Genomic DNA, 10,755 nt, shown 5'->3' with positions numbered 1-10,755 from the left:
TGGGGCTGGGGCTGGGGCGTGCAAAAGTAGGCTAGACTTCAACACTCTTTGGAGCTCATGAGAACCAGGATGGGTCTAGGATAAGCTGGACTAGGTCTCTGTCCCTGCTGAGCTACCTGTGAATTGTGCCTGTGTGGACCAGGTTTGGCTGGGCTATAGCACCCAATAGTAAGAACTCTAATGGGTGAGGGCCAGTCAGGAAAGGCCACTGTTTCTGCCAGGACAGGAAGTAGATTAAGTAGGACTGGCCCATGGACCTACCAGTGTGTGCAAGATCTGGTATTGGAAAAGGTTCTGATGGAGGAGTTTGGCAACTCCTCTAATGGGACACAGTTCCAGCAAGTAAGCACAAGAACCATGATATAGAAAAGCCCAGGGAAATGTACCCACTAGCTTACCTTTGGCTCAGGTCTGAGTCTTGCCAGGTCAGGTCACAATACCAGCCAGTTCACACTAGAGCTGGGACTGGGGGCTAGCTGGGCTGGCTAGGCTGTAGTCCCCACCAGTGTGAGCTGAAACTGGGGGCAGGCTGATCTGGGCTAGGCTACAGCACCCACTGCCAAATACCAAGGTGAGGCAGACCAGGCCAGACTGGATCGCAGCACCCAACCAGCACATGTGAGACCCCAGTGACAGTGGAACAGGAAGCTGCCCTATTGGGTCACTATTTCCACTGGTGAGCATGGTGAGCTTGAGAGCTGGGATTGGGCGCAGACCAGACCTGGCAGGGCTACAACACCTGTTGGCCTGCATGTGAGCTAGATTAGAGACAAGCCAGGCTAGCCAGAGTGTACCTACTGGTACATGCATAAGCCAGAGGATGTGGTTGGTTGGGCTTTGCTGCAGTATCAGCTAATAGATGCTGGCATGGGGAAGCAAAACTGCAGTACCACCTGGAGAGTGCAAGGTACTTCAGTTGGAATAGACCCAGTAAGGAAACAGTGGACACCTCCCTCTGACGTTGCCACTCTAACTAGTGAGAATGAGAACCAGGACTGGGACGGGCATCTGCCAACACATGTGTGGGCTGGATAGCAGGGCTGGTTGGGTTCAAATAGGCTTTAATGCCCATTAATATAAATAAGAGCTGAATGGGATATGGGACAGACAAGACCAGTCTGCTGTACATATTGGCAAGCAGGAGAATCAGGGCAGGAGGCGGGCCTAGTGGGGTTATTGTGGGTCACTCCAACCAGGCTACAACTCCCACTGGTTTGCATGGGGCCATGTGTGCAGTGGGCATGATTAGGCCAGGCTGCTACACCCATTGGTTTGCATAGAAGACAGGGCTGGAGACAAGAACTGACCCAGCAATTGCAACTAACAGTGTGCACGTAAGTCAATTTGGGTGATGGACTGTGCCAGAACCTGTGTTGGCATGCACAGACAAGAATCAGGGCAGGGATCATCTCAGATGAAGTTTTTTTGGGAATCACCCCAAAAGAACTGCTGAACTCAGAACTCCAACCATGGAGTTGACCCATGCATCTTATGGGCTGACCGTGGAATGCATGTGTCATAGCAGAGCCTCATTGGTGGCTTAGATGGAGCAGTGCACAGCACACCCAGATGCACATGGAGGATATGGCAATAGATTGGAGCATGCAGAAGACACCTAGCACCACAACAGAGAATGGAGGACAGAACAGCTCAATCAACTACCCCAACAAAAAGTTAGCAGTCAATATCTGGGCAAACGTAGACTCTAAGGTAGACTATGTCAGCCAGTGACATCTGGAGAGATTTCATCGTGATTGGAGTGGCAAGATCAGCAGCAACACATAGCTATTTAACTATCAAAACCACTTGAGCCAGACTCTGGAAGCATGCCCAACATCGGGGACTCTGGGATGGTTGTGAGGCTGGTGTGGCTTCTCCCCTTATCTCTCCCCTCCCCGTAGATACAGGAATGAAATCAGAGAACGTCAAATCAATGGCTTCACCCACTTTCCTCTAGCCCTTGACTCTTTGCACCCTAATCAAATATTTGAAAATTAGCAAAAGTTAAACTTACACAATTAAAAAGCTTCTATCAGAAAAAACTAAAATTTAAAATGAAAAATAAAAATAACTATATGAAATGCATGAAAGTTGTTCCTTTTATGTAAATTTTAAAAGTAAAAAAAAATGAAAAGAATAAAATTCATGCCTTTCTCACTCACTTTTTTCTCTCTCCTTGGAGAGCATAAGAGGTGGCCTGGGATGTGGCCATGTTCTAGTCCAGATGAGGGAACATTCGGCGCCTGGGTGCTAGCTCCATGCAAGGGCAAGGATTGTCCAAGGGTGTTAATGCCTGGATCCCCTGAGTCTAGAGGCTGGTCATCTGAGCCTCCCAGGAACCCCTGCCTTTTCAGATTTTCTCTTGATCATGTCAACGGCCTTTGGCATCAGCATGCAACCTGTGCTGTCATGTCCCACTGACTTCATAAACCTCAGGATCTTGGATCTCAGGGACCAGAGCTTGTGTGTGTGTGTGTGTGTGTGTGTGTGTGTGTGTGTGTGTGCCCCAATTTGGCACACACAGTAGCATGTGGGGCCACCATCTTTGCTGGCTCTTGTGCAAAGGAGAGGATCAAACCTAGTACACATGAAGCATAGTACACACTGCCTACTCCAGTGAACCAAGTAAAGACTTCAAATACCTCTCCAAAAGGCAAAAAATAATCCAATGACTTCTCAGTATTGAGGACCATACATGTTGGCATAGCAGGCCAGTCAAACCAGTTCTTCTGCAGATCCAGGTCTTGTCCTACCAGTCTGTGGCAAAGATTAATCCAACACGCCGCAGCATCTCAGCTCCGTAAGATTTATACTGGCTCTCTGCTCAAGGTCTGGGGAAACTAACAGAGAATGGTCTAAGTGCATGAGTCCGTCATTCATTTGGGAGACCCAGCTGAGGCTCCTGGCTCCTGACTTTGGCTTGGCCCATCTGTGGTCATTGCAAATATCTGTGGAGTAGATCAGCAGATGGAAGATCTTTTTCTCTGTAACTCTTTCAAATAAATAAATTTTGAAACGAGAATAAAATTCACATAAATATAGTAAAGAAAAAAAACCCCACTTGTTAGAAATGATTTCCAGGAGGGAAGGGGAAGGATAAAGAAATTTAAGGTAATTGTTATATAAACATCAGTTAAGATTTTTGATGGTACTGATTCCACTATTGAGGCCTTTTCCTTCCTTGCTAGCCCGTTCAATTCTTCTCCTCTTTCACTATCTTTCTTTGCAATTTCACATTGCTAAAATATCTCTTACACATACAGATAAATGAAAATGAATATAAGTGGTTCTTGGTAAAAATTCTGTGATCATTATTATATTTATTCTGCCACCACTCTCCTATTTCACCTTCTACAACTTTCTAGACGCCATCAGCTTTCTTCCAAAAGTACTGATGCTTTCACCTTCTCCTCTAATCAGACAGCTACCATATATGATGCTTGCCTTCTAAATAAAATATGCTCTCCCAAAGCTATTTGCTTCTTCCACCTTATTTCCTTGGGGAGTTCTACCCAGCCACTTCTTGCAGAGTCTCTTCAGACAAGTCTTAAAACTATACTAAGATCCAGACTTGACAAAACTGATCTGGGCCTCAGGAATCCCATTCCCCAGAGGCCACAGCTGCAGGGTAAGTTGGGATCAGCTTGCCCAGGCCCGCCTGCCTACAGCTGTTGGAGGACTTTTCCCAGGAGCCTCTAGCATTGAGAGTTCTTGCCAAGATCTCAAGATGTGACTCCTCTCCTGCCAGGAAGCGAGGCCCCTGGAAATGTTCCCTGACACTAATTTATACACATGTGCACTTTCCTCAAGCCAGCTTCTCCTTCTGGCAACGTGAAATTTCTCCATTTTAATACTTTTCCAAGTTTCAAAAAATGACACTAAAAAAACACTTTTTTTCAATTTTTTGGAAGTATAAAATTAATGAGATGTTATCTTATAAATATTTACAAGATAGATGAGGGCGTAAAGCACTTTCTCTTCTCACCCAGAGAAAACTAATTTTAATTTTTAGTGAGTGAATCTCTTTGGGTTCAAACTCATTGGAAAGTATGATTCCAATAAATACGAGTGTGTTAAATGCCAGCAAACAATGACTTGGCATTCTGTGTGTAGAGCCCTAAAAAAAAAGCAAACAAGAAAAAAAGAGGAATATATGCTAGTCCCTCATGTATGGGGTATACTTTCCAAGACTCCCAGTGGATCCCTGAAACTACAGATAGCACCAAACTATGTATGAGAAATACTAAAATGTATACTAATAATGTTCAAAAAGTTAATGGAAGATGTGTATTAAACAAACTGCATGAATCTCAAGTTTTTGCATCATCAAAAGCTTATTTTTTAAATCCTGTTTCTAGCATCTTTTTTAAATCACCCTAAATATATATTATATTTTTCTCATACATACGTATATGCCTGCGATAACGTTTAATTTGTTAAGACAGGAGGCACAGTGACATGAGCAACAGAAGTAAATCTCAACTATCTCATAATATGCTTTTTCTTTCCTTATTAAATTGAAAATTTTTACCTTTTTACTGAAAGGAAGCACTTTATGAATTCCTTTTTGCATTTCTGAATTGCTAGTGACTACCTACTCTTGTCCTTTAGGGCCATGTTCCAGTAAAATAGGATTGTGCTTGAACACAAACTTGGCAACACTCAGACAATGGATCTAACAACCTAGACAGTTATGAAGTGTAATGGGTGGATAGCACACGCATCTTGGATATGCCAGACAATGGCATAATTTGCATCCTGGGAAGAATGGAGCAGGAAGAGACAAGATTTCATCATGTTATTCAGAATGGCAAATAATTTACAACTTATGAATTATTTATTTCTGGAATTTTCCATTAAATATTTTTGGACTGCTATTGCACTCAGGTAACAAAATTACAAATAAGAGAAGACTACTGATTTTGGAGAGAGCTCTGAAGGACTCCTAGAAACTGGATCCTATCCAGGTTCAGCCAATGAATCACTCTGCAGCGTTGGGTTGTAAGCACTCTGGCTCCAGTAATTGGTTTCACTGCCACCATAATGAAGGAACTAGAGTTGAATTAAGTTTAGGCTTACATACACCAAGCATTATAATTTATTTTCTTGTTACCCCATTCCAGTTGCAGCTGGACTTGTTGTTCTTTTGTGTTTTGTTGTGACCGTTTACATCTTGCTCCTATAGTAAGTAAAAAATACTGAAATAAGTTTTTTGATTCTTTGCATCTGCCCGAATACTTGCATAGTAGGTGACAGATGTGCCAAATACCTGCATAACAGGTCATAGTTGTACAGTGGAGGAACAAGGAAAGCAAGCACACGCTGTAAGATTATCAGCAACAGTTGTTAGCCTGTCGAAGAAAGGTTCAATGGCGAAACTTTCAAAATATAAAATAAGCTACTTGCAAATTCCCCTAATGTTATCAAGTTTATAGTGATTCAGCAGTTCATAATAAGGAAGAACCATTTTTCTCAAAAGTTTTTGTTTCCACATAAGTCACACGTGTTTACCCATCAGTATTATCAAGGTCAGGAACAAAGTTGTTCCTGATAGAGTCTGTAGTTTCTAGGAGCTGCTCAACGTTTCATTCGTTTTTCAGACTGGAAATAGATAGGACAGCCTTGTCCATGTGTGCAAGGAGATGGTGCTGCTGGCCCTGTCCTTGCAGCTATTGCTGCATTTTTTGCCTTTGCTCTTGACTGTGGATGGTAAAATCCACATGTGCCCAGAACTTAATGGGGAAGATATCAATTTAATTTCTCCTGCTCTTAAAAAGCATGAAATCAAAAAGGGTTAAAGGCAGGATTTGCCCGTAAATGTATAAATAGAGTAAGATTCCCAAGTCACTCTTGTGTCCTTTTCCTCTACATGACAAATGTTAAAAATATGAGGCAGACAAGGGATCTTCCTGCTATGTGAATCATTCCACTCTAGTTCATTTTTGTAGCATACATTGACTGTTGAGATAACAATGTTAAACATTCTGCATTATCTACTATAATATATAAGGCATATATTATGTTTTATATAAAAAATAAATCATATATAAAAAGCTGTTCATTGCAAAGGGCATGAGAACTGGGGGTGGGGGAGAAGGAAGAAGAGTTTATTATTGTTACAGTAAGCACTTCTCAGACTCAACATGTGATGCTACTCCCACACATCCCCAAGATGATCTGACCTATTTCACTTTGTTTTTATACAACTCTGAGTGGTTAACCAGAACAAACTGTCTTCTAGAAATCAGACTTTTTCTAGCACATCTTCAGGTCTGAGAGGTAGAATGAGATTAGTAGTTCATTAATAATTGGAAGGATTGTGAGAAAAGGCTTATGTTCCTCTACAACAGATGTTTAGTGAAGCAAACAATGGTTGCTTATAGATACCATTACTGTAACCCTATGTTTGCCCGGGATACTAGGCTTAAAGGATCATCATACTTTTTTAGTCAGTCATGAATACTAATGTGATTAAATTAGTTTAGCCAGGAAATAAGCGTTGCATAGTCTTAAAGTTTGTAATTGCAAGTTAGAGTGAAACATAGTTGATGAAAAGGAAAGAAGGCTGTTTCAAGTAGGGTGCATGTCATACTTTGCGCTGTTTATAAGTTGGGTTTTTTTTTTCACTTTCTGGTGTTATAGCTAAGACAGTATCTTTTGTCAGAATGACAGATGGTATCAAATGACATTTCGGAGGACACCAGCAACTGAGGGCAGTCTCTCACTGAGACTCTGAAACACCTGACGATCGGGAACCAGGATAGGTAGGCATTTCGCATTCAGGTAGATTGTCAAGTAGGAGGAGAGACGTCAGCCACCAGGAGCCTAACCAGCAAAACTCTGCTCCTGGGGTGAGGGTAGGGCAGAAATTCGTTTGTTAACACCAGCATTCTTCGCATAGTACAAGTATGAGGAAGGTAGAAAAAACTGGACTTCAAGATGTAAGCAAGAACCGTGTCTTCAGAACTAAAAACTGGAACCTGGGTCACTGAAATTGATGGCTGTGGCTTTCTGGGCGCAAGTCAGGTTTGTTCACAAGAACAAGACGAAGACAAGCATCCGAAAAGGACTTGATGGCATGGTGTGTCATACATAGTTCATCCCAGCGTAAGTTCCAAAAATGATTAAACACTTGGGACCCAAAACCAAAGTAGAGGGACTTAATTGAACATTTTACGCTATAAGAGCCACCTACCTGCCTTAGCAATAAGGAGAAATGACCCTGATGTAAAGTCTACACAAATGTGCCCTAATGGAGATTTAAAATAAGTTTTGAAATAATCAAGTAACTCTGCAGGTAATTCAAAGACTATCAGCATAAATCAGAATGCTCATTAAAGGAAGAAAATAAAACTCAGACAGAAAGCCGTATTTATGTATAATGTCTAGGATTCAGTCAAAATCCACTAGTTAGGGATGAACACTGGCACAGCAGTTAAGATGTTGCCTGTGACACTCACATCCCTATCAGAGTGCAGGTTTGAGTCTTAACTGTTCCATTTCCAATCCAGCTCCCTGCCAACACCACTACATAAGCAATGACGGATGATCCAAGTACTCACTCAGACCCCCCCTGCCATTCACATAGGAGACCCAGGTGTTGTCCCAGGCTCCTGAATTCACTCTGAACAGTCTCAGCTACTGTGACCATTTGGAGAGTGAACCGATGAATGGAAGATGTCATTCTCTGTCCCTCACTCTCTTTGTGTTGCTGTCTCTCAAATAAATCTTAACCAAAAAAAAAAAAAAATGCTGTCTGGAATGTCCACATTGCATTCAAGTCCCCAAATTTAACTACACTGTACTTCCTCTCTCCATTTATATTCTAACCTTAAAGCTAACCACATATTTACAGTGGGGCGGGCAGTGGGTGCGGAGGAACACACCTCTTCCCCTTCTTTTCAGCATCCAATGAACAAAAGCTAAGCTAGAGGGAGATGCACAAACAGAGGCCAGCAGAGAGGAGAATTTACAAGGGAACACAGGTCTCTGCCAAGTTTCCATCAGACTTCCATAAACCTGCTTATCCATCATCCCCAGCTCCTGGTTTCTTCCTTTAAAAAGACTCCTAGTCAAACTACAATGGAGGAAGGAGTGTGTGCGGTTCCACAGTCCGTCTGACTATCCTCTCTGATACGTTGACTGACATCATTGAGCTTCCCCAGGACGTACCTCATTCTGGTAGCAGAATGGCAACCACGCAGTGACGTAAGTGCATCTCTTAGGCGCCCTTGGCCAGGAAGACTCAGTGCACAGGTTACTCGTGGTTAGCCAACCCCAGAACAGGGTCTCAGGAATAGCTCTAGCAGCTACTGGGAACTGGGAGGAGGTGGGGGAGTCTGCCTTATCTGCCTGCCTTGGAGAATGCTGGTTGGTACCGGGAAACAGCACTCTGGGGAGTCTAACAAGGTACCTCCTAGAACTCCTGTGCTCCACTGTGTGGGCACTGTGCCATTTGGACCTAGTTTAGATCAAGTGTTCTAGAAAGGCTTAGTGCATGTTAAGATGCTGAGTAGCGTGTCAGTGCCTCAACAGGAGCATCGGGTTTGCAAGAGCACTCCAAAGCCCTCTGAGCCCTACTAGGAACTGAAATGAAGATGAGGTTTTCTTACTTACACATGAAAGTGGTCAACTCCTTTGCTGGGACTACAGTTATTTTGCAGACCAAACACTCAAGTAATTTTTTATTCCTGTATGTTCCACTGAAATAATAACATAGAATAACATAAGCTTGCTTAGTAGATTTTCCCAAAAATTGTATTTAAAGTTGCTGAGAGCAAAAGTAATTCCAATTGATTACTGGTAATTTTTCAAAAAGGAAATGAATTTTAAAAAAATAAGCTGCTATAATAGTCCTTGAATTTTCTATCTCAAGATATACATATGTTCATATGAATTACATATAGCATTTTGTATCTACATGGTAAAAATTTCTTAAAAACTGTTTTAATTTACTTACACATAAGATTAAAACTACTCAATTAGTCTAAATACCTTTTGGTTCACATGACTCGAGTAAATTTTTAGTAGATTTTTTAAATTTATTGCTATGAATATATATATACACACATATATATACACACACATATATATACATATATACATATATATATAGCCATTTGGTAAATACTGTTGCACAAATTCTTGATACATGACTGTTCAAATTTCCTTGCTAAGTTTTCACTAGAAATTAAGTTACTGGGGGCCCAGCGCAATGGCCAAATGGCTAAATCCACACATTGCATGTCTAGGATCCCAATGGGCTCCAGTTCGTGCTCCAGCTGCTGCTCCATCCAGCTTCCTGCTTGTGGCCTGGGAAAGCACTGGAGGACGACCCAAAGCCTTGGGATCCTGGACCCACATGGGAGACCCAGAAGAAGCGCTCAATTTAGGATTAGCTCAAATCCCCCATCAGCTATGGCCCCTGCTATTATTTCGGGAGTGAACCAGTGGACAGAAGACCTTTTTCGGGCCCGGCGGCGTGGCCTAGCGGCTAAAGTCCTTGCCTTGAACGCCCCGGGATCCCATATGGGTGCTGGTTCTAATCCCGGCAGCTCCACTTCCCATCCAGCTCCCTGCTTGTGGCCTGGGAAAGCAGTCGAGGACAGCCCAAAGCTTTGGGATCCTGTACCCGCATGGGAGACCCGGAAGAGGTTCCTGGTTCCCAGCTTCGGATTGGCGCAGCACCGGCCATTGTGCAGCACCGGCCGTTGTGGCTCACTCGGCTCACTTGGGGAGTGATTCATCGGACGGAAGATCTTCCTCTCTGTCTCTCCTCCTCTCTGTATATCCGGCATTCCAATAATAATAAAATCTTTAAAAAAAAAAAGAAGAAGACCTTTTTCTCTGTTTCTCCTTCTTTCTGTAAATCTGCCTTTCCAATAATAAATAAATAAGTCAGTAAACAAATAGAAATTAAGTTACTGAAGGTAGGAAATAATTATTTTCAATATATTGGAATTAAAATTAGAAGATAGAATTAAAACTCTAGGTTAGAAATTAAGAGAATTATTTATAAAAGTGTGTGAGAATTGAACTTCAGTATCAAAGGTACACTGACATATAACCACAACTTGATCTTGTAAGTTAAAAAAAGCAATGATATGTTAGTAGCTATCTATACAAAAATTGATGTTTCACTTTGGAAAATGGTTTTTTTAGCTGCAACTTCTCCTTTAAATAGCTCCTATTTAATTGGTGGCATTTCAACTTTCTACTCCTATAAGCTCTTTTTCTTCTCCCTGGTTCTCTGTAGTTTCAATTAACAAGATGATTTCTTGTGCAAAGCGTTCTATTCATTTTTTTAATTTGCCTTTTTGATCAATGGCCAAGAAAAAAATTTTGTTTGATTCTGGTGATCACTGTGTGCTGCACGGTCTTTGTAAATTCCAAATGTGGGGAAGGGGTTAAGACTATTTTGGAAGAATGAAATGCTGCTTGTGACTGGAAACCATTATGCTTAGTGAAATAAGCCAGTCCCAAAAAGACAAATATCATATTTTTTCTGATATGTGGAGGTTAATATAAAATACAAAAAAAAGTATAGGACTAAAACTCACATCTTGTGTTCTGATTGCTGTTTTTAACTCTTGTTTATGGAACTGTGGTCTCGCTGCTGTTTATTTGTTGAATACAATTGTTAGTGGTGAATTAAGCCTGTGGTTACAGAGTGGACCGAAATCATAGCTTTAGAAAGATTAAAGAAAGAAGGAAGGAAAAAAGGGGGCTTCAGGGAAGGAGAAAGTGAGGGAGGGA

Source organism: Ochotona princeps, chromosome 4 (genome assembly GCF_030435755.1).
Source record: "Ochotona princeps isolate mOchPri1 chromosome 4, mOchPri1.hap1, whole genome shotgun sequence".
Classification (NCBI taxonomy): Eukaryota; Metazoa; Chordata; class Mammalia; order Lagomorpha; family Ochotonidae; genus Ochotona; species Ochotona princeps.
This window is presented reverse-complemented; position numbering follows the sequence as displayed.